At 47.0% G+C, this 25,662-nt stretch overlaps 1 pseudogene; it reads left to right on the top strand.

Annotated features, from left to right (window-relative positions):
* The first annotated feature begins 104 nt into the window (after positions 1 to 104).
* On the top strand, positions 105 to 24,365 carry LOC136504076 (cysteine-rich receptor-like protein kinase 41; annotated as a pseudogene).
* Positions 24,366 to 25,662: the final 1,297 nt, after the last annotated feature.

Genomic DNA, 25,662 nt, shown 5'->3' with positions numbered 1-25,662 from the left:
CCCGATCGAGAAAAAAAAACGGAGTCTAGGGGACTGGACTAGAAATCTCAAGGAGATAGTCTTGGGTGCTGGCTGGCAGGTATGATGAGTTGAGCTGGTCCGATATGTGCTCTAACAAATATACTCTGGTAAGTAGTTAGTTTTTCACGTACTATATGCTAGCCATTCGTATTTGTGTGTCGCATTACAGTTCTTTGTCCTGCTGTACATTGATGAAGTAATTTACATGTTGGAGCAACACGTAACAGTAATAATCAAAATACCATAACAATCTATGTTTGACACAAGTAAATAATTTCCCACATAAAGCAAGCTCCATGTAAATAGGAGACGGACAGCAGAGCTACTGAATGTGAGATAATGGAGTTGGAGAACAAGCATCCAACTGCAGAACCAGTATCTCTGCCTCTAGCCTTTTTGAGATCCATCACAGATGATTTTTGCGATGAGCGAGAGCTTGGAAAGGGTGCGTACGGAGTGGTTTACAAGGTTTGACGAATTCTTTTCACTCCAATTAATTATTCTTCAAATGTTGGCAGCGGTAATTAATGAACGGATCAAACATCAATTCTGTGAAGGGCATTCTCCCCTGGGGTTCAGTTATTGCCGTCTTATGGATATCGAACACCAAAACATAGTACAGCTTCTAGGTTTATGTACCGAATCAAGCGGGGCAATGATGATCAAGCAACCGAACGGGAAAGTTGTTGTTGCTGAAGAACAAACAAGAATGCTCTGCTTCGAGTATATGAGTAATTCAGACCTTGATAAGCATCTTTCTGGTATGTTTCGGAATCAATGGACATAATTTATCATTATCAGCTCCCTTTTTTTTTCATTTTCTCAAGTTTACATTGTTAGGACACACCTTGTAGCCACAATCAGCAGAACACTGGAATATGTTGCCTGTATCCAAAAAGGGTTATTCTCGATTGAGTTAAAACATCTTAAATTTGAACAAGTATATACAAAAAATCTTATGTTTACAGTAAGTCTAAATAAGTATGATAAGATCCATCATAAAATGTATCTTGATAGTATTTCTATTTGGTGTTATAAATATGAGTCTTCTATATAAATTTGGTCAAATTTAAATTGACTGTCTAACTAGAATAACTTTGTTTTTGGATAAGCTAGTAACTACTTCCTCCATTCCAAATTATAAGTCGCTTTGACTTTTTTTTGGTACATCTATTTTGCTATGTATCTCGATATAATAATATATCTAAATACATAGCAAAATGGATGAACCACAATGTCACACTTCAAAATTTCTGATTTTAGGTTGTACATAGAAAACACTAATTAAAATAAATGTTTTGATATTTGGATAAAATTTCCCAAGTTTAGTTTAAGTTAGCGTCAAGTAGTTACAGGAGGAATGTGAATCTTCGAACTTTTCTGAATTAATTTGACGGGATATTGCTTGATGTGATGTTTGCTTATTGTTTCTTTGTGTGACGATGAAAGATCCTAATGGCTAGATGGGGTGAATAGTATAATAAAAATTTCTACAACAACACTTAACAAACCGGTTAGACAATTATGAGGCGAAGCAAGTGTTCCACTAGCCTACTAAAAATACAAGCCACCTACCACAATTCTAGTTTCTATTGATTCTAACCACACAAAGGCTATGGCACTATACTAAGTTAGTGTGCTCTCAAATGCTAACTAAAGAGCCACACTAACCAAACTAACAAGCTCTCACAACTAGCTACACTAAAGAGCTTGACATCTAGTTTGCGGTAATGTAAAGAGAGTGGGCAAGATGATTATACCGCCATGTAGAGGAAGGAGCCAATCAATCACAAGAATGAATAACAATGAAGACTAATCACCTCGGAATCAAATGATGATACAATGATTTTTTACCGAGGTTCACTTGCTTGCCGGCAAGCTTGGCGATTCACTCACTTGGAGGTTCACGCGCTAATTGGCATCACACGCCAAACCCTCAATAGGGTGCCGCACAACCAACACAATATGAGGATCACACAAGTCACGAGCAATTCACTAGAGTGCCTTTTGGCTCTCCACCGGGGAAAGGTCAAGAACCCCTCACAATCACCACGATCGGAACCGGAGACAAACACCAACCTCCGCTCGACGATCCTCGCTGCTCCAAGCCGTCTAGGTGGCGGCAACCACCAAGAGTAACAAGTGAATCCCGCAGCGAAACACGAACATCAAGTGCCTCTAGATGCAAACACTCAAGCAATGCACTTGGATTCTCTCCCAATCTCACAAAGATGATGAATCTCACAAATTTGTACCTTAGTGGCCTTAGCCATGAAGCATGATGGAGTGTCGAAGAGAGAAGGCTTCTCATTGATTGCAATGCTTGCAAGTGCCTTCTTCTTGGTGGTCTTGTCATCATCACTATCATCGTCATCACTTGAGGAAGCATCACTATCCCAAGTGACCATATATGAACCACCATTCTTCTTCTTGAAGGTCATCTTGTCCTTCTTCTCTTTCTTTTCCTTCTTGTCCTTCTTCTTGTTCTTCTTGTCATCATCTTGGTCACTATTATATGAGCATTGAGCAACAAGATGATCTTTGCTTCCACAATTGAAGCACCTTCTTGACTCTTCCTTGTTCTTGGATGAAGATTTCTTTCTTCTAGCACGGTAGCCCTTCTTCATCATGAACTTACCAAATCTCTTGACAAAGAGAGCCATCTTCTCATCATCATCATCATCCCATGAGCCATCATCTTCACTTGATGTATCTTGCTTTGCCTTGCCCTTGGATGATGTGGCCTTGAATGCCACGCTCTTCTTCTTCTCATCCTTCTTCTCATCTTTCTTCTCCTTCTTTTCTTCCTTCTCATCATCATCTCTATATGTATCATCGGTCATTATATCTCCCAACACTTGGTTTGGTGTCATGGTGTCCAAACCACTCCTCACTAGGATAGTGACCAATGTGCCAAATCTTGAAGGCAAATATCTCAAGAACTTGTGGGAGAAGTTCTTGTCTTTCACCTCTTCTCCAAGTGCTTTGAGATCATTGACAAGCACTTGAAGCCTATGGAACATCTCCGGCACACTCTTATCCTCCTTCATCTTGAAGCTTGCAAACTTCTCTTTGAGAATATATGCCTTTGCACCCTTCACAGCTTGAGTGCCCTCAAATGATTCTTCCAACTTCTTCCAAGCCTCATGAGCCATCTTAATATTCTTGATTTGCTCAAATGTTCTCTCATCAATTGCATCATGAATGGCACTTAGAGCAATGTCATTGTTTTGGAGAAGCACTTCTTCAGCCGTGGTGGGATTCTCTGGATCATCAATCTCAATTTTGGTTTCTACCACCTTCCACACTTTTCTATTGATTAACTTGATATGTGTGGTCATCTTTGATTTCCAATATGGATAATTTGTGCCATCAAATTGGGGTGGCTTCTTGGTGTTGTTGATTTGAGCCATTTTTACACCGAAGGTTGTTAAGCCTCAAATCACGGTGACCTCGACTCCGATACCACTTGAAAGGTCCTAATGGCTAGAGGGGGTGAATAGCCTAATAAAAATTTCTACAACAACACTTAACAAACCGGTTAGACAATTATGAGGCGAAGCAAGTGTTGCGCTAGCCTACTAAAAATGCAAGCCACCTACCACAATTCTAGTTTTTATTGATTCTAACCACACAAAGGCTATGACACTACACTAAGTTAGTGTGCTCTCAAATGCTAACTAAAGAGTCACACTAACCAAACTAACAAGCTCTCACAACTAGCTACACTAAAGAGCTTGACATCTAGTTTGCGGTAATGTAAAGAGAGTGAGCAAGATGATTATACCGCCGTGTAGAGGAAGGAGCCAATCAATCACAAGAATGAATAACAATGAAGACCAATCACATCGGAATCAAATGATGACACAATGATTTTTTACCAAGGTTCACTTGCTTGCCGGCAAGCTAGTCCTCGTTGTGGTGATTCACTCACTTGGAGGTTCACGCGCTAATTGGCATCACACGCCAAACCCTCAATAGGGTGCCGCACAACCAACACAATATGAGGATCACACAAGCCACGAGCAATTCACTAGAGTACCTTTTGGCTCTCCACCGGGGAAAGGTCAAGAACCCCTCACAATCACCACGATCGGAACCGGAGACAAACACCAACCTCCGCTCGACGATCCTCGCTGCTCCAAGCCATCTAGGTGGCGGCAACCACCAAGAGTAACAAGCGAATCCCGCAGCGAAACACGAACATCAAGTGCCTCTAGATGCAAACACTCAAGCAATGCACTTGGATTCTCTCCCAATCTCACAAAGATGATAAATCTATGATGATGATGAGTGGGAGGGTTTTGGCTAAGCTCATAAGGTTGCTATGTTAATGCAAATGGCCAAGAGAGTGAGCTTGAGCCGGCCATGGGGCTTAAATAGAAGCCCCCACGAAATGGAGCCGTTATACCCCTTCACTGGGCACAACACGGGGTGACCGGACGCTCCGGTCATATTGACCGGACGCTGGACCTCAGCGTCCGGTCACGCGATGCGTGCCACATGTCCCCTCTCTTCAAAAACTGCGCGCCCGATCTCAACGGTCAAGTGATGACCGGACGCAGTAGCTCAAGGTGACCGGACGCTGAACACATGTGTTAGCATATTTTCAGAAATATTTTCAAGGGTGTTAGCACTCCACTAGGTCCTAAATGCATATGCAATGAGTTAGAGCATCTAGTGGCACTTTGATAACCGCATTCCGATACGAGTTTCACTCCTCTTAATAGTACGGCTATCGATCCTAAATGTGATCACACTCATTAAGTGTCTCGATCACCAAAACAAAATGGCTTCTACCATTTATACCTTTACCTTGAGCCTTTTGTTTTTCTCTTTCTCCTTTTCAAGTCCAAGCACTTGATCATCACCATGGCATCACCATTATCATGTCATGATCTTCATTTGCTTCACCACTTGGAATATGCTACCTATCTCATGATCACTTGATAAACTAGGTTAGCACTTAGATTTTCATCAATTCACCAAAACCAAACTAGAGCTTTCAGACGAGAGTGAGCAAAGTCTTTAAAATGCGTTTAGTAGGTCGATTTTCCTTCTTTGGTACGCCTTTATCATTTTCTACAATCAAATTTCTTGTTTCTTAGCTCAAGCTTTCGTTCGAGCCTCTCAAAATCTTTTCTTTGTAACCCAAATCACTCTTTTCAGTTTCTCATCCATCAATTAACCTCTACAAACTTCTTGGAATTTTTTTTGATTTTTCCTAGAATTTGTTCTCACTTTTCTGCGAGTATAATCTATTTTTTAGATGCTCCAAATTATGTTATCATGAGCTCCAAATACTTTATTTGGGTTCCTCAGGTTCCATAATGTCTTTGGAAAATTTTCCCAAATTTTCGGAGCTTTCGGAGTATTTTTCGTGGCTTAAATAATAATTCTGGACTTTTCTAGAATTATTTTATCCACAAAATTAATTAATTCCGAAAATAATAAATCTCTCATTTCTCCCCACGCTCAAAGCTCATGTGCAATAATCCTAATAAATCCTAAAGGCACATGTCTTTATTTACTAATGGGTTTTAATGTTTATTTAGTCCCATTAGTGTTGGTGGATGGTGCAACGTCAATTAGTATCATATCGCTAGTTGACGTGGAGGTGGGGAGTTTTTCTCCCTATACATATATACCAACCCCTTGAGTAAAGCACACCAAAACTACAGTAAAAGGAGCCCCTAATTTGGAAAATCTCTCGTGTAGTAAATTAGATTTTTCTCCTTCCCGTGTTACCGCCGGCCAACTCCAACAACTCTTCCGGCGAGCCACCGCCATCACAAGGTACCTCTCTTCGTTCTCTACATCTTAGCATCCTTGTATTAATCCGTTATATGACCCGTTCCCTTGTTTTTCTCTATTTTCCGACCAAAATTCCGGCGAACTCCATTGGTGTGCACTGTGCTTGTTCGTTTTCGGGCCATCTTCTCAGTTGCTCGTTGGCTGTGTTTCCTGCTGTCCTCAAGCTCGCCCAGAACCACCACCGTCTCGCCCTTGCTACTCGGCGAGACCGGCAAGAGGCTTCTGCAGCCCTGTGCAAGCCACCGCACCACCACGGTCACTTATCGTTGCCCGATTTATCGCTCGACGTTCATCCATCACTCGAGGTGAGAATATTACCACCTTCCCTATCCTTCAGGTGTTCCGTTTTAGATCGCATCTATATGTCTCTTGTGTACTGTAACATCATCGCTTAGCTTCCTTTTCTCTGCATGTCTATGGGTGCGCCTTCCAGCTCCCCGTTCCTCGTTTTTGCCGTGCTTTTGCGACCTGCAAGAGGCCGAGGTGCCTGCGCTGCAATCGCCACCATTCTTCCAGGTTGCCTACAGACGCGCTGCTGCCGAGCTCCCATGGCTAAGTCTGCCGGGGTACATCCACCGTCCCAATCGGAGGAAGCCAGAATTAGCGCCACGAGATTCATCTTGCCTCGATCGAGTGTCTGTACCAAACAAGCTGTTCATCGATCCATACCCTGCGGCTCATCACGTTGCTTTGCAAGCACACCTGCATGCTCCCAACACAAAGCGCCATGCATGCCTGAAATTCCACTACGGTACGTGCACCAACAGCACATCTATCCTTCATGTTTTGCCTATAATCCATTCTGGTAGTTTCACTATCCTAGCTCTCATTTAGTCTGTTTTGGTGGCGTTAGTTTTGGTCGGCGTAATTTAAATGTTAGAAGCGACCATGCTAAATATTTCTGAATCTTATAATCTAAAATATTGCTGTCGTTGATGTTTATGTGCAACTAGTTTTCTAATTTAAAAGCCATGTAGGTATACACTTCGGTGTTTTATAAACAAATATTAATATGATTAATTGCTAACAAAAATATGTTTCTAAATTATAAATTTCTTAGTTGAAACACGTTTCATATACAGAATCCGAATTAGATGCTCTCACATGTTTATTTCTTTTGCCAAGATAAAGCTTAATAACTTGCTTAATAAATTAGGTGATAACATTTATAAAATAAAATATGATTAACTTCAACTCGGTTTTCAAGTTTAAATATATTTTGTTTAATCTAAATTAATGCTACTCACATAGTTTTTCTTAATTAACATAAATCAAGCTCGTAGTTGTTTCTTTTACGATATATATCTTTCGGTAGTCGTTTCTTTTGCACCGTAGCTTGGATCTCGATGTTTCTTGCGTTCTCGTGACCGTAGCGACGAGCCCTCTCTCCTAGTACGTGTTTTAAAGTTTTTGCTATGATTGGTGTATTGTTCTTAGTTTACTTTGCTTGCTTGCTGGTATGTTTCTTCGTGCTTGTGTTTGCCACGAGTAAAAGAGAGCCGTAAGTAAGCACTGGAGATCAGAAGCTGAGTGCTCGAAGCTGCAGAATGGAAGATAAAGCAGAGGCTTCTCTGAGCAAGTTGCTTTGGGTGTAAAGCAAGTTTAAGGCAAGTATAGCATGGGATTATCATTCTTTTCTAATAACCATAATGCACTTAAATCATTATGCATGTGACTCCGTGTTAAGGATTTTCTAGAATTGTTCTTATACCTTGACTCCTATGAAATATTGCATTGGGTAGCTATTGCTAGTGCTCAACTTAAACAGTGATCTTGTAATTTGACTAATGGATTATGCAATAAACATTAAAATATAACTTTTTAGCAACATTGATAAAGAGGGCTAGAGCATTGGGCTATTTTTATGGTGCTCTAGTTTCTCTCCTTAAGAACCTATCTGTAAGTGATCATCCGGGACCTACAGTACAACTGTGAGGGCTACATGGCTCTGGCTTTAGTCAAGTATGAGGACCTTTTCTAGCATGGTAGAGGTTACCTTTATGGCGTAAAAGGGGTGTGTAACGGAGACGGGTGTAGTGCGGCCTCTGTCCCTATGTGTATTGTCGGTGTTTTGGGTCCGGCGGGTCCTCAACCGACTAGTGAAAGTGTACTGCGTGCCCCTAATCCTGGATGGTGATGCAAAGAGACACAAGGTTTATACTGGTTCAGGCAATAGGTGCCCTACATCTAGTCTGAGAGAGCGATCTTGTATTCCTTGCACCGAGGTGCTCGTAGTAGGAGTTTACAAGCTGAGCGAGAGAGGGAGCTAGTCCCAGGTCTCTGCGTAGAGTGGCGTGGGTTGCTTGAGATGTTGATCTTTTGCAGTGAGGAAGCGTGTGTGTTACAGAGCGTTGTGCGTTGCTTGCACGTGTGAGTCTCTTACCTAGAAGCGGCCCTGGTCACTCCCTTTTATAGTTGAAGGGAGGCACAGGGGCGGTACATGTATTTGCTACGTGCCGTTTTGTGAGCAGAGGCGGTATGTCCGAGCCCTGTAGCTCGTCACTGTGGCGGCATGGTCGGTGGAGCGGCCTTGTCCTCGGTGCACTGGAGCAACGCGCCGGACACGCCTGATCCTGTGCGACGTGGGAGCTCCTGTGGTGGCATGCGCGCCTTCTTCTGTTGGAGGCGTGTTGGTCACTGTATGTTTGACCGGCGCGAAGAGCCGAGGCTGGGTAGATGCGACGGCGCAGGTGTGCTGACTCTGAGGATACAGGAGCTTGGCCCTGTGCACGACGTGGGAGCTCCTGCAGCTTGATGCAGGGTATGGCGCGTACTGCGGACGACGTGTCGGTCCCAGAGTGCTGACAACATAGAGAGCCGAGGCCCAGTCGGTGCAGAGGCTAAACCATTGTGGGGGCCTTGGCGGGCGCGAGTCCCGAGGCTACAGGAGCCCGGAAGCAGATAGCCGAGGTTCGGAGGGAGCAGTTGGTCTTGTACGTCGATTCCGAGGCTACATGGACTCGGACTTGACTTTCCACGCCACGCTGTCCTTGGAGCAGGGGTTAGGCAGCACAGTGCAGCACGGGTGTCAGCCGTGGGCACAGTGCTGAGCATAGCGGCCGGTAACCCCTGCCCCGTCCTCTCTCGGATGGCATGGCGTCGATGTGACTCCCGTCTCGTCGCCCACTCCGATGTATCGTGCCATCGTTTCGCTGACGTCGCGGGAGTGGTTGGACGCGTTGGTTGGATGTGACGTCCTATCAGAGAAGCCAGTCAAGGCAGCGGTGACGGGGTTGATGCCGAGCTGGCCTCGAGCGAGTCGGTAACTGAGTGCTCGTCTGAGGCCTCGTGGCGCGGGGCGAATCAGAGAATTGGTACCTCGTCCGAGTCCTTGTGGCGCGGGGCCTCGGGCGAGTCGGAAAACTGGTACCTCGTCCGAGGCCTCGTGGTTTCGTTCTGGGCTGAGTCCACTTCGGGTGAGCCCGGATATTGTTCGAGGTGGGCCGGGTGGTCCAGCCGGGCCTCGGATAAGGTGGGGGTTTGCCGGTGGTTGTCTCTTGGCTTCGATATTTACAAGGTCTAAGCGATTTTTTCGGTTCTTGCTTAGGGGATCCCTTTTTATGGTACCCGACAGTAGCCCCCGAGCCTCGGGGAGAGTGTGAGCGCTCTCCCTGAGGTTTTGACGAGACTTGGCTCGCGGCAGCTCCTGGCGGGATGGTGTTTCGTACTCGAGGTTTCGGTAGGTGCGCGCGAGCGCACCCGCCGGGTGTAGCCCCCGAGACCCTGGAGGAGTGGATTTATTCCTCCAGGGGCTTTTTCATGTTGAGTGAGGGGTTTTATCACGTTTACCGAGCCCCCGAGTGCGAGTTCGGGTCGCTGGGCCTCGGCTTGGTTGCTGGAAGAGCCCCCGAGCCTCTGCTCAGAGCAAGAGGGCAATCAGGAGTTTCCCTGTCTTTTTTGTGCGGCCCTCACACATCCTTTTTGTTCGGAAGGAGGGGTGGAGTATGCCAGGCTACCCTCGGTGGGCGAGCAGTGACACCTCCAGTGAGCTGTTACCAGGTAAGTCTAAGTGGAGGCCCATGCCCCATTCGATAGGGGTCGGCTAGCGGTCCAGAGATGCACTCCAAAAGTACCAGAGGGCTTCTCTAGTGGGTCCCAAGGCCGTTCGATTGGCCTCGGGGGCTCGGTTCCTCCCTACGGTGGGATCCCATTCAGAGACCTCCCTGCCGATCTCGGACACGACTTAGGGCATCCCAAGCAATTGCTTGCTTGGGCCTCGGCCATGTACGGGCTCACCCATAGTCATCCCTGACTCTGTTTGTCCTGAGGCGACTGTCGAGACCCTCGGGGGCCCAGCCTTCGAACCCCTAAACCGTAACGGGCTCGGTGCCCAGTTCCTTAGTCTGAAAGGAATCGGGTGGGGGATATTCCCTTCCCATCGGCTAACGATGGCGGGTGCACCTTTTGAGGCGGTTCCTCGGGGAGACGGAACAGCGCCTGCCGTTGCTGTGGTTGAATGCGACGTGACGTCTATGGATGGGACGTTTGTGTGCGCGCGGTTAATAAGAAAAAGGTGGACGCGTGGGCAGTTTGGTCGGATCCAGATTAACTGCGCTAGATCTGAGGGAAACTTTCCTGGGTTCATCGCCCGTCCGTTTCACCCTCTTTCCTCCCTCATAAATACGTGACGAGCCGTGCCCCTCCTTACCTTTTCCGCCTGTGTTTGCCCTTTCTGCCCTCGAGCGGTTGCTAAGAACAGAGGAAGAGAGCGCCGGGGAGAAGAAGGGAGAAGGGGGAGGAAAGGAGAGAGAGAGAGAGATAGAGAGAGCACGCCTTACCGTTGTAGCCACATTCTCCACCGCACCCATGGCCGGCGACGCTGTTGTCCTCCAGGCGGATCCTTGTGGTCTGTCTAACATGTCCACGATGACGCTGCAGTCACTCGTCGACGATGGTCTCCTCCGCCCGGTCACTGACCCCCAATAGACCGGAGTGGATTGCTCTGAGGAATGAGCCGGAGCCGAGGCCACGCGATGGCTACATCGTGAGCTTTGTGGCCTTCCATGAGCGCGGCCTCGGCTTGCTGGTGGACCGGTTCATGCGGGCGCTCCCGCATTACTATGGTGTGGAGCTCCACAACTTCAACCCCAACTCCATCACGTGGGCGGCCATCTTCGTCGCCGTCTGTGAGGGGTACCTGGGCATCGCACCGAGTCTGACAGGAACAAGGGAGGGAGCTGACAAGCCAGGCGGTAATCGGCCAGCCACAGCTTGGAGTTGGTCTCGCCACTATACTTTGAGAGGTTGGCTGGTTGCCGAAACCGAGCCGGGAAGTGGGCGCTGTGGATGGCCTTGCTAAACACTCAAGGGCCAGGTGGCCTAGGAGAAGGACTGTGGTCCTCCCCACTGTCGTAGCGACCGCCTCGGTGTGGGTGGTAGCCTCGGGTAGGCCCATCGTTGTCGTGGCGCTGTCGCCTGCTGACCACATCGTGGTTGCCTTGCGCCTCGTGTCGGTCGCTGAGGCGGTCATGCACCGAGGGGGCCTTGTTGGCTGTCGGTGCCCGAGCAGGCTCGGGATGAACCAAGGCCTCTCTATCCCGCCGAGGCGGTGCCACGGGTAGTTCCAAGGTGCACCCGTGCCATCAAGAGGCAGAACTTTCAGCCTGCTATACCACGGCAATCTTGAGGAGGTCTCAGAGCTCGCCGTGGACCCATCGCCCCTCTGAGGTAGAGGGCTCAGGCATTGTCCAGAGTAGCATCGCTGCTGCCACGATGTTCTGGCTAGCGTGATTGAAGATAGGGGGTTGCTCGCCCCCTTCATCGTTGTTGATGCGGTGGTTGACGTCACGAGCCCTCCGTCGGGTTGCTCCGCCCTCACCGCGACCCCGCTGCTCATACTCAAGAGTGTCTCGGAGCTGTTGTAGAAGGAGTCGGTCTTGTTCGACCTTGGCCTGAAGCTCACGGAGCTGCTCCAGGTCTAGGCATCGAAGTTCCTCGGGGGCGGGGTTCTCATCCTCATCGCTTGCGCTCGGCACCCCGAGCTCAACGTTGAAGCACTCACGAGTGGGATCGTGAGTGCCTTCGTCATCAGAGTCAGAGTAGCCAAAGCAGTAGTCGCTCACGGCCATGAAGCGGCACATGGCTTTAGGGTTGCGAAGCCTGGAGAAGTCTGTTCTGGCCCACGCCTCGTCCTCCTCTGAGGAGTCAGCATGGGTGTGGGTCGGGGTTATGGTGATGAGGTCGAGGGCAAAACATTAGTGGCGTCCTGGGGGCTCTACGTGAGCGGAAGCGTAGGCGGCGGTAGCATTGCCCAACCCGAAGGGGTACGGGGATGATGTCGTCACTGAGCTTTGCTCCACCGGAGTCGACTCCTCAGGAGGTGGCGGGGCAGAGCTTGATGATAGGGCGTTGCTGCACGCCACCGGTGTCTTTCCCTTGCCCAGGCTTAAGCTAGACAGGTCCCCAGCCAGGGACTCTGTACCAATAGCCGGGTATGGGATACTGGCAGAGCGCGGTGTGTCACCCAGAGCTCGTGCAGTGTCGGGGTGGTCCCGCCCTCATCGTGCCTGGCGAGCGCGACAAGAGCGGCGGCCCGGGTGCCGCCTGCGCCTAGGCTGCTGGTGCGTGATGTCGTCGTCGGTCGATGGGGCTCTGGGTGGGAGGAGTACCATATCATACTCATATCCTAGAGACATGAACTCTAGGCTCCCGAACCAGATCACCGTGCCGAGACACAGTGGTCGCATGGGGTCTGCCATCCAGAACTTGTTGGGATGACTAAGCTGACACGCAGTATGGCCCCAACCTGGCGCGCCAACTGTCGGTGTTTTGGGTCCGGTGGGTCCTCAACCGACTAGTGAAAGTGTACTATGTGCCCCTAATCCCGGATGGTGATGCAAAGAGACACAAGGTTTATACTGGTTCGGGCAATAGGTGCCCTACATCTAGTCTGAGAGAGCGATCTTGTATTCCTTGCACCGAGGTGCTCGTAGTAGGGGCTTACAAGCTGAGCGACAGAGGGAGCTAGTCCCAGGTCTCTACGTAGAGTGGCGTGGGTTGCTTGAGATGTTGATCTCTTGCAATGAGGAAGCGTGTGTGTTATAGAGCGTTGTGCGTTGCTTGCACATGTGAGTCTCTTACCTAGAAGCGGCCCTGATCACTCCCTTTTATAGTTGAAGGGAGGCATAGGGGTGGTACATGTATTTGCTACGTGGCGTTTTGTGAGCAGAGGCGGTATGTCCGAGCCCTGTAGCTCATCACTATGTCGGCATGGTTGGTGGAGCGGCATTGTCCTCGGTGCACTGGAGCAACGCGCCAGTCACGCCTAATCCTGTGCGACGTGGGAGCTCCTGTGGTGGCATGCACGCCTTCTTCTATTGGAGGCGTGCTGGTCACTGTATGTTTGACCAGCGCGGAGAGCCGAGGCTGGGTAGATGCGACGGCGCGGGTGTGCTGACTCCGAGGATACAGGAGCTTGGCCCTGTGCACGACGTGGGAGCTCCTGCAGCTTGACGCAGGGTATGGCACGTACTGCAGACGACGTGCCGGTCCCAGAGTGCTGACAACATAGAGAGCCGAGGCCCAGTCGGTGCAGAGGTTGAACCATTATGGGGGGCTCGGCAGGCGCGAGTCTCGAGGCTATAGGAGCCCGGAAGTAGATAGCCGAGGCTCGGAGGGAGCAGTTGGTCTTGTACATCGATTCCGAGGCTACAGGGACCCGGACTTGACTTTCCACGCCACGCTGTCCTTGGAGCAGGGGTTAGGCAGCACAGTGCAGCACGGGTGTCAGCCATGGGCATAGTGCTGAGCACAGCAGCCGGTAACCCCTGCCCCGTCCTCTCCCGGATGGCATGGCGTCGATGTGACTCCCGTCTCGTCGGCCACTCTGCTGTATCGTGCCGTCGTTTGGCTGAAGTCGCGGGAGTGGTTGGACGCGTTGGTTGGATGTGACGTCCTATCAGAGAAGCCGGTCAAGGCGGTGGTGACGGGGTTGATGCCGAGCCGGCCTCGAGCGAGTCGGTAACTGAGTGCTCGTCCGAGGCCTCGTGGCACGGGGCCTCGGGCGAATCGGAGAATCGGTACCTCGTCCGAGGCCTTGTGGCACGGGGCCTCGGGCGAGTCGTAGAATCAGTACCTCATCCGAGGCCTTGTGGCGTGGGGCCTCGGGCGAGTCGAAAAACCGTTACCTCGTTCAAGGCCTCATGGTTTCGTTCTGGGCCGAGCCCACTTCGGGTGAGCCTGGATATTGTTCGAGGTGGGCCGGGTGGTCCAGCCAGGCCTCGGATAAGGTGGGGGTTTGCCGGTGGTTGTCTCTTGGCTTTGATATTTACAAGGTCTAAGCGATTTTTTCGGTTCTTGCTTAGGGGACCCCTTTTTATGGTACCCAACATGTATAGGCTACGTGTCATTGTGCCATTCGGAAGGGGGCTCTACATTTGTAGGCCACAAAAACCTAGCGGCCCTAACTTGTTAGACGAACCTTCAAAAGACTTCGTAGTGATCCCTGCCTTCTCACTTTGAAAGTGTTTTAGGAGTTATAAACCCGGGCATATGGGTAATCACGACTCACAGTGAAAGTGTATAACCTCTACAGAGTGTAAAACTGATATATCCCATGCTCACGGTCATGAGCGGTCTTGGAACATTTACGGAATAGATGATCACTAATGACTATTTTGTTTATGCTATTCATTATTCATATTACCTGATCATGAGTTTACTATGGGATTATGACAACTTGATGCTACTCATATGCTAAAATTGTGACAACTAAAAGCTAAATGCAGTCAAACCCGTGTCAACCTTTTGAGCCTCATGAACCTCATGTTATATTTGTTGAGTACGACATGTGCTCACCCTTGCTATTTCCCCCACACCACAGTCTGTAGTAAAAGTTGCTCAGAAGATTGATGAGGACACAAAGGAGTTCCCACAGGAGTGCTAGGTGTATGTTACCCCCAGTCAGCCGTCCCTGATGTAAGTATTAGATATGAGTATATTTCGTTATATAATTGTCGATACGGGATCCACATGGTTTCTCATCGGAATAATTACTGGCAGTGGGCCCTGGCCTGGCCCACCACCAGACAGAAGAGGCGTGATGACAGATGATGCCGATTCCAAGTAGAATATGCCAAACTAGTCAGACTCCTAATAGAAAGTACCTTCTGTAATTAGATTAGGACACCTTCTTTGGATACAACTAGGACTATAACTGCACCATAGCTGTCTCTACCTATATAAAGAGAGGCTATGGGCACCCTTGTAACAAAGGATCAGAACAATCAATCCAACGCAAAGGCTAACGCCGACTGGACGTAAAGGCTATTACTCGACCACGAGGGCCCGGACCAGTATAAATCGACTGTCTCTTGCGTTAACCGTCAAGTTTGGCTTACGCCGAAGCCTGAACAACTGTCCCGGGTACCCCCGTGGTAGGCTATCGGTGGTAAAACATCAACTGCTGGCGCTCCAGGTAGGGGCTTTCGGTGGATTCGCATATGAGAGCTTGATGGACATCGACAACATGATCTTCCCGATGGGATCGACCTTCATCGTTGGATAGTGGATCTGCGAGGTGGACGACAATGGCAAGCTCCATGGTCGTCTCCTCGAAGATTCGGAATGCCATGAAGACCTCACTATTTCGATGACTACGACAAATCAACTCGCCGGAAGATTCGCGCGTCTCGCGATGTCTGATTCGACTCAGATTTCACGGCCAACCGATTTCAACTCGAACTCAGGCTCCGCATCTGAGATGGAGTCCTATCCGAGTTCTTTCTGTGATGGACCGAGTTCTTTCCCGCTAGGACTCCACAACATGGCCTCAGTCTATCAAGAATTCAACTCGGGATACTTTTAGAATTCTTTCAAGAAGCCGGGTCCTTTCCCATTTGGACTCCATAACATGGCAACGTCTTATCAAGCACTACTCCAAGGATCAACCAGTCTGGTGCGAAGGGTTCCACTGACAGGAGCTCAGGAAGGCCTCGTACTGACTATAACATCTCAAGACTACATTATCCACTGACCAGGTTTTATTCTTGAGGATGACAGTACGTGGCTAGTTGGCACGACAATGGTTCTATCCTACCAAGAAGGAGATTCAATCTACGACGCTAGAGCCTCTACTGAAGTTCTCAACAACTCTAATAGTATGGAAACTGGCATTAGCAACAGAACGCTTCATACTCGAGAAGTATTCATGGTTTGTCGTCCTTGATCACCATTGGTCCCTCCAGAAGCACCCGACATTAGGTCATCAGATGAATCCAAATCCAATATATCACCCTTTGTCCAGGGGCATGATAGTGAAACTAAAAGCCAGAAACAAGCCAGAGAGAGGAACAAGACAAAGCAGGGACGCCGATGCTGTGCTCGGTAGCGCAAGGAAGCCTAGGCTAGATATGAATCTGATCTGGCCGAGTACAATAGAAGAAAATCAGAGCAAGAAGCCAAAGAAAGGCGCGCGGCCGGGAGAACACACAACTCTCCATACACCAAAATTTAAGAATTGGCTGAAGAACTCGAAGATATCTCTCATCCCAATGAGGAACAAGAGCGCATTAGAGAAATTATTCAATCAATAGCTCTACGGATACGGGGTGGAAGAACCATTTCAAAATAACTAGCTAGGTCAGTTTCATAGAGGCAAGATAACCAAAGTCAACGGAGATCAGCTTTTGATAGACTAGGTCCAAATGAGAGCAGCAACAAAAGAACCAGGGGAGACCAGAATCAAAGCATTCGAGTTGACCAAACAAGGAAAAACAGAACCATACCTCCTATTCCTTCAGCTCCTTGAAACTACTCGCACCAAATCAACAGCTGGCAGGAAGGTGGAGCTGAATCTGAATACAAAGAAGCTGGAATATCCGACAGGTTCCCTTGTTTTGCAAATCGACTTCTTTCAGGACGACTACCTTACAAATTCAAGCCTTCCAACCACTCTAAATATGATGGCAAGACCGAACCTAAACCATGGCTCAGGATCTACTCTCAGACAATTGAACTAGCTGGTGGTGTTGACGACATCAAAGCACTCTTCTTCCCCATGGCACTGGAAGCCATACTGCTCCAATGGTTTGACAAGCTGAGCCCCAGATCAATCAGGGGCTAGGAAGACTTGCATAGAGCCTTTTGTGAAAATTTCATAGGCATCATCACGCACCCTATCACTCATACGGAACTAAAAGGACTCAAGCAGAAAGGAGGCGAAAGTCTTAGGGACTATTATCGATGGTTTGGTGAGCTGCATGCTCAAGTTCACGACATCACCGAACGAGAAGTCATTGAGGCCTTCTCCTACGAAATTCTAGCCAAGTGGCAATTCCAAGATTTCTACAAAGAGAACCCAAGAAGCAATGAAGAATTCAAACACACGGTGAAAAAGATGATCACTACAGAGGAAAAAAACCCAAGAAAGATTTCTAGATCGAAACAACCGGGACAACTCGGATAGACAAAATCATCGAAACAATGGGCATCAAGACAGAAAACGCGGGCCTGACAACACTGTTGTTGTAGCTGACAAAGGAAAGAAGTTTTCCAAGCCTAGAAAATTTGACGACATTGAAAATATGCACTGCATATGGCACCAAACGGAAATCACATGACCGAAGATTGTCGCATCTCCATTGATCGATACACAAGAAAGGGCAACAATAGAGAAAGAAAAGAAGATAACCAGAAGAAGGATGAAGACAATCGTGAAGATAAGTGATTCTAGAAGTCTAAGGCGACAGTGGCAGTAATCTTTGTCAGAGTCCCAGGTTCTAGAAGCGAGCATCAAGATAAGCTGGCTCTTCGAACCATCATGGCAGTAGAATCGGCTACTCCCAGATACCTCAATTGGTCGCAGTATCCAATCCGATTCTCAAGAGAATATCAATGGACTAGCGTAGGAAATGCTAGCCACTACCCACTGGTGTTGATCCAACCATTGCTGGTATGACCGTCACAAAGGTGCTGATCGATGGAGGAGCTGGACTCAACATCATCTTTTCAGATACGCTAAGGAAGATGGGGCTAGAACTTGCCGGGATGATCACTCCAACATGTGTTCCTTTCTATGGAATAGTACCCGGCAAAGCCGCTATGCCACTTGGACAAATCACCCTACTAGTCACATTTGGAATTCTTGCAAACTACCGTACCGAGTTCATCAAGTTTGAAGTTGCGGACTTCGAGTCATCATATCATGCTATTCTTGGAAGACCGGCACTAGCCAAGTTCATTGCAATAGCGCACTATCCATATCTCTTGCTCAAGATGCCAAGACCCAACGGCGTATTCTCCCTCCGAGGCGATTTGAAACATGCTTTTGACTGCGACATTCAAGCAATCCAGATCGCAGCCAAAGCACAAGCAGCCAGTGAAAGAGAAGAAATAGCTATCGTTGCTGCAGAAATGAACCCGGAGGAGCTAGAGATCCTGACTAAGAGGCCTAGCATCCTTGCACCACAAAAAGAAGACGACGTGAAGCAAATCGGCCTGGGCACTAGCGATCCCTCCAAGACGGCGGCCATTAGTGCCCACCTCTCTGCAAAATAGGAACTCACGCTCACCAACTTTCTCTGGGACAACAAAGATATCTTCGCTTGGAAGCCGGCCGACATGCCAGGTGTCCCGAGATAGTTGGCTGAGCACAGAATCGACGTGAACGAAGGCTCTAAGCCTGTAAAGCAACGGTTACGACGTTTTCACCCAACAAGAAAGCAGCAATCAAGAAAGAAATCACAAAACTGATGGCAGCCGGATTCATAAGAGAAATTCTTCATCCCGACTGGTTGGCCAATCCAGTCCTAGTACAAAAAAAGAACAAGGCTGAGTGGCGTATGTGTGTCAACTACACAGATCTCAATAGACATTGCCCGAAGGACCAGTTTGGGCTACCGCGTATTGACCAGATTGTTGACTCAATAGCGGGATCTGCTCTTCTATCTTTTCTCGATAGCTACTCAGGTTATTATCAGATTGCATTAAGAGAAGGAGATCAAAGCAAGACCTCTTTCATCACACCGTTCGCCGCCTACTGCTATAAAACCATGTCGTTTGGACTTAAGAATGTTGGCGTTACTTTTCTGAGAGCTATCCAAACATGCCTAGGTGAGCAGATTGGCGACAACGTGGAAGCTTACGTTGATGATGTTGTAGTAAAGACAAAGGATCTAGACATGCTTATTAAAGATCTGAAACAAACTTTCGAGAACTTGAAGAAGTGGAAGTGGAAGCTAAATCCAAACAAATGCGTTTTCGGAGTACCATCAAGACAACTACTTGGTTTCTTGGTCAGCCATCGCGGAACCAAAGCTAGTACCAAGCACATTTGGGCTATAACAGAGATGGGTCCCCCTCGCTACGTCAAGGATGTTCAAAAGCTAACATGTTGTATGGCAGCCCTTAATCGCTTTATCTGACGACTCGGCGAAAAAGGACTACCTTTTTTCAAATTGCTAAAGAAAATTGGCAAGTTCGAGTGGACAGAGGAAGCCAATGACACTTTCGAGAAGCTTAAGGCATACCTCACCTCCTCGCCCGTTCTCACACCCCCAAAAAGTATGAAGCTATGTTATTATATATTGTGGCAACTTCCATGGTGGTTAGTGCAGCGATCGTCATAGAAAGAGAAGAAGGACACGTGTACAAGGTACAATGACCCGTCTACTACATCAGTGAGGTACTATCAGATTCTAAAATCTAGTACCCACATATACAAAAACTACTCTACGCCCTCCTGATCACCTCCCGCAAGCTCTGACACTACTTTGAAGGCCATAAGATCATAGTGGTAACAGATTTTCCACTTGGAGATATCCTATGCAACAGAGACGCATATCTAAGTGGGCAGTTGAACTCGGTGCACTCAACATAGATTTCACTCCTCGTAAGTCAATCAAGTCTCAGGCGCTCGCAGATTTCGTAGCCGAGTGGACAGAAATCCAACAACCTACACCAGATGCCATCCTTAATCAATGGAAAATGTAATTTGATGGATCACTCAAGCTGGGACGAGCCGATGCAGGTGTCCTTTTCATATCACCAGATGAAAAACAACTCAAATATGTCCTTCCAATCCTTTGGCAAGCCACGAACAACGAAGCAGAATACGAAGCTCTTATCCACGTGCTCCGGGTAGCTACCACTCTTGGAATCAAGCGACTACTCGTCTACGGTGATTCAGTAGTGGTCGTCAACCAAGTCAACAAAGATTGGGATTCCACCAAAGACAACATGGACGCCTACTGTGCTGAAGTATGCAAACTCGAGAAATATTTTCAAGAGCTAGAAATTCTACATGTCTTGTGGGATTCAAATATTGCAGCAGACGTCCTCGCTAAGCTCGGATCGCACAGGACGAAGGTCCCACCCGGCGTGTTCATAGAGGAGTTGTCAGCTCCCTCTATCAAACAACCCGGTGAGATAACCCCTGAACTCCCATCTCCTAGCACCCAAATCTTGGTAGTCACTCCGTCATGGACTCAAGATTTCATTGATTACATCAAAGAAAATAAACTACCAGCAAACAAAGAGGAAGCTACCTGGATAGTTCGAAGAAGCAAGAACTATGTTCTGGTAGGAGATAAACTCTACAGATGGGCCGCATCATCAGAAGTACTACTCAAATGCGTCTCGTCAGAAAAATGCAAAGAAATTCTAGAAGAAATCCACTTAGGATGTTGTGGTAATCATGCTGCATCCAGAACGCTAGTTGGCAAAGCTTTTCATTCTGGATTCTACTGGCCGACTACTTTAAAGGACGCAGAAGAACTCGTCAGGAAGTGCAAAGGCTGCCAAATGTTTGCAAGACAGGCTTACGTCCCAGCACACAATCTTATCTGCATCCCATCCGCTTGGCCGTTCTCCTGCTAGGGGCTGGATCAGGTAGGACCTCTCAAGAAAGCCAAGGGTGGTTTTGAGTACACTTTTGTGGCCATTGACAAATTTACCAAGTGGATCGAGTACAAACCACTCGTCAAGTACAGCGCAGCCAAAGCGGTCGAGTTCATCCAGGACATCATGTATCACTTTGGCATGCCCAACCGAGTGATTACAGATTTGGGCACTCCTTTCACGGCTATCGAATTCAGGAGTTGGGTAGAAGACTACGGTATCAACATTGATTATGCGTCAGTTGCCCACCCTAAGGCCAATGGGAAAGTAGAAAGAGCCAAAGGCCTCATACTAGCCGGATTAAAGCCCAGACTATATAAAGAATTGGAAGACTACGGTTCCAAGTGGATCGAAGAGTTGCCTAAGGTAGTATGGGGCTATGAACTCAAACAAGTAGAGCTACCTGGTACTCACCTTTCTTCTCAGTATACGGATCAGAAGCAGTATTGCCAGCATACTTGATCTGGACTTCACCAAGGATAGAGCAGTACGACGAAGGAGAAGCTGAACATACTCGTAGATGAGAGTTGGATAGCATAGAAGAAATGAGAATCAACGCTACCCTACAATCTGCGCGCTATCTCCAAGGATTAAGACGCCACTACGACAAAAATACACAGCCCCGAACCCTTCAAGTCGGAGACCTAGTACTTCGTCGCATACAGAAAACAGACAGACGCCACAAACTACTCAGCCCTTGGGAAGGTCTCTTTATCGTTTCTAAAGTCACCCGGCCAGGGTCGTTTGAGTTGATGATAGAAGACATTGAGCCAGTCAGGAATTCATGGCACATCAGCCAACTATGAAGATTCTACGCCTAAGAGCACAAGACAATTTTTTTTCTCAAAAATACTATGAATCAAGGTTCATGATCAATATAATAAAGATAATGTTCATCATCGACACTTATCTTACAAAATCACCATATCCCGGGTTGTTCCCAACTCGGATGAGAGCAAATCGGCTGCTAAGACCTACGCTCGCCCTATCTCAGGTTATTCAACATGGATGAGAGTAATACACACTCACCCTATCCCAAGTTATTCAACTCAGATGAGAGTAATACACACTCGCCCTATCCCAGGTTATTCAACATGGATGAGAGTAAATGAACACTCGTCCTATCCCAGGTTATTCAACCTGTATGAGAGTAAAAGAACACTCGCCCTATTCCAGGTTATTCAACCTGGATGAGAGTGAAACGAACACTCGACCTATCCCGGGATATTCAATCCGGATGAGAGTAAATATACACTCGTCCTATCTCAGGTTATTCAACCTGGATGAGAGTAAATCTACACTCGCCCTATCCCAAGATATTCAACCTAGATGACAGTAAATCTACACTCTGTCCTATCACGGGTTATTCAACCTGGATGAGCGTAAATCTACACTCGTCTTATCCTAGGTCATTCAACCCGGATGAGAGGTTGATCAACTCGGATGAGAGTAAAGAGGCTACTAATCCTACACTCGCCTTATCACACTCAAGCGCACTAAGCCGCGAACCCTCTACGACAGTTAGCTAAACATGCTAAGATACGTGCCATGCCCAAGAAGCAACAACTCGGAAGAAGTCACGACCACTTGGATAACTCGTCTGAAGAATAAACAAGACAAAGACATCCATATAGAAGATCAAAAGTGGATTATATAAGGGTTCAGAGCAGTGACAGAAAGTCAGAAAGGTAAAGTGACAACATGTGAAACTACAGTGCACCAGGACGGCATATCCAAAGGAATATTCCAATACCGTGCGATCCGTGACTATGCTGCCTTTACTACGCAACGGCCAACCAGCAACTATCTCTGACATAAAGACATTAAAAGACTCCAGCTACCTGAGTAAACTACAAAAGGACCCTTCGTCCAAGTTCTTTTCATAAAAGAACCCGGACACAGGCTCGGGGGCTGCAAGGTACATATCCTCAGGAGAGATTTTCAGTTTTTTCAGCTCAGAAGATTCAAGACCCTCCAGCTTTTTGTTTCAAATAGCAAGAGGCTCGGGGGGGGGGGGGGGCTACACTCAGTGAGTGCCCTTTTTCTCCGAAAAAGCGCACATCACTCAAGGATTTTTCAGGAAAGTCCACTTCAAGGTTTCTCTCCGAAAGAACCCGGACTAGGCTTGCTTCTCCTGGCAAGACTTGAGGAAGCAAGGAGGCTTTCGAGTTCAACCATGAAATGTTCAGGGACTTGTCGATACGGGACCCACAGGGTTCCTCATCGGAACAATTACTGGCAGTGGGCGCTGGCCTGGCCCACCGCCAGACAGAAGAGGCGTGATGACAGATGACGCCGATTCCGAGTAGAATAGGCCAAACTAGCCGGACTCCTAATAGAAAGTACCTTCTATAATTAGAACAGGACACCTTCTTTGGATCCGACTAGGACTATAACTGCACCATAGCCGTCTCTACCTATATAAAGAGAGGCTATGGGCACCCCTGTAACAGAGGATCAGAACAATCAATCCAACGCAAAGACTAACGCTGACTGGACGTAAAGGCTTTTACTCGATCACGAGGGCCTGAACCAGTATAAATCGACTGTCTCTTATGTTAACCGTCGAGTTCAGCTTACGCCAAAGCCCGAACAACTGTCCCAAGTACCCCCCGTGGCAGGCTATCGGTGGTAAAACATCGACAATAATAAAGCATTGTCTCTTGATAATATTGTAATTTGTCGATATATGTGTGATATGACTTCCTGGGCACACATATAGTTAGTACTCAGTTTTGTCTTTAAAACTAGGTGCGACACATAAAAATCAAAGCGACTTATAATTTGAAACGGAGGGAGTAGATATTACTATTACTGCACTCAACCACACAAAATGTGTTTCATTGCTCTTATTATTAAGCATGGTATGACAAGATTAATTATGTCTAGAAAAAGTATTTCTACAGATGAATCTTCAGGTCTTGAGTGGAACACGAGATACAAGGTAATTAAGGGAATATGCAGTGGTTTGAAATACCTTCATGAGCACAATATTATTCATCACGACCTTAAACCTCAAAATATATTAATGGATATGCCAAAAATTACGGATTTTGGTTTGTCAAGGTTGTTGGGTGAACAAAAATCACATATTGTCACTAAAACTTCAAATCGCCACGGAACCAGGTAAGCTACACCCCACAACAAATAAAATTTGCTTTCTTATTAGTAATATGTTAATGGTCTCAACTATGCTTGCACCATCTCAAACTCTTGATGTCTACTGCAGGGGATACATGGCACCAGAATACATAGAAAGGGGCGTAATCTCAAAGAAAACGGATATATTCAGTTTGGGTGTCATAATTATAGAGATAGTCAAAGGCTGCAAGGACGACTATCCATACTATCACCAAAGCACCGAAGTTTTCCAGCACTTCACAGAGAAAGTAATAAGATGGACTAATGGATCGGATCTTGTGCATGTGTACCATCGCTCTAGCTCACTTATTATGTATGCAATTGTGTAGGTGCTCAGTAATTGGAGGAACAGATTCGAAAGATCATCGAAGTATACATCACCAGAACTACATACCTAGCTAGTAAAATAATGCATCGACATAGCTTTGGAATGTGTGCACCCTGACAAGGAGAAAAGGCCAAATGTATCAAATATAATTCAAATTCTTAATGCAGCAGAAGAAAGTTGCTATGATCAAAATAGCGAAGATTTACCAGTAGATCAGCAGGTATGATACCTTTTATATCCCCGTTGAGTACGTGGCCCTTTCTTAACTTTATTGCATTACTTCTTTTTGTGTTTGCCTTTATGCCTTTAGTTAATTTTGGTTTGTATGAACTCTCTCTGTGTTTTAATTAATGAAAAGTTTTAATCACTGTGGGGACCTCCCCCCCCCCCCCCCCCCCCCCCCTGTTTTTTTTCGGTAAAAAAAAGTGAGTGTCCCAAAATTTTAGAATATGCTCTTTTTTTGGTAGTCATGACATGTGATTTAGTTCTTTTTTTAATAAAAATCACTTGATATGCTTTTAATGAATTATATGTTTCTTTAGTGAAAACAGACAGATAATGTCTGGGAAATATTCATAAATAGTATTTCCTTTTCATTATTTTTTTAGTGGGATGCAAACTGGTAGCTCAAAAATTCTTGAGATACCAATCAACATGAAAGGTTACATCTTTAGGAAAAAGAACAAGTAGCTTATTAATACCACGAGGCTGGCTTTTGTTCGATGAAGAGATAAACAATCCTATTCCGTTCTCAAGCAAGAAAGCTTTCAAACGCTCGTACCAGGCTCTCGGGGCTTGTTTCAAACCATACAAGGCTTTGTGGAGTTTAAAAACATGGTTGGCGAACTTAGGTTTTTCAAAGTCAGGGGGTTGCCTCACATAAACCTCTTCCTCTATGTACCCGTTCAAAAAGGCACTCTTCACATCCATCTGATACAGCTTGAACCCTTTTGAAGCTGCAAATGCTAAAAGGATCATAATGGCTTCTAGTCGGGCAACAGGAGCAAAGGTTTCTTCATAGTCTATTCCCTCTTTTTGGCAAAACACCTAAGCCACTAGCCTAGCCTTGTTTCTCACTACCACCCCATCCTCACTCTGTTTGTTCTTGTAAACCCAAACCGAAGAACTCCCCTGCGTGGTCCGTCATCTCCGCAAAGGAGTCATAGAAGAAGGCGACCAGCTCGTCAAAGGCAGCCTGGTTAAGCCGGTAGGGTGGAGCGGGCTGGCCGGCTGGGCTTCATCCTAAGTGGGAGAGGAAGCGGGCTGCGGGAGAGGGGCACTGGGCCGCTGGCAGCTAGGGGTGGAAGCTGGCCGAAATGAAAGGGAAGGGAGAGAGGGTGAGGTTTTCTCTTTTCTTTTTCTTATTAAACAATTTTCCAAAACCATTTTCAAATAGAGTTTTGAATTCTTTTGAGTTTTGAGTCAAAACCAATCAACACAAAAATAATAATGCACCAGCATGCATGCACCAACATGTATCTAAACCTTATAGTTGATTTTAATTTCACAAACTTTGTTATTTT

Source organism: Miscanthus floridulus, chromosome 14, assembly GCF_019320115.1.
Source record: "Miscanthus floridulus cultivar M001 chromosome 14, ASM1932011v1, whole genome shotgun sequence".
NCBI lineage: Eukaryota > Viridiplantae > Streptophyta > Magnoliopsida > Poales > Poaceae > Miscanthus > Miscanthus floridulus.
The sequence above is the reverse complement of the archived record's forward strand: the minus strand, read 5'-3'. Positions and strand labels throughout refer to the sequence as shown.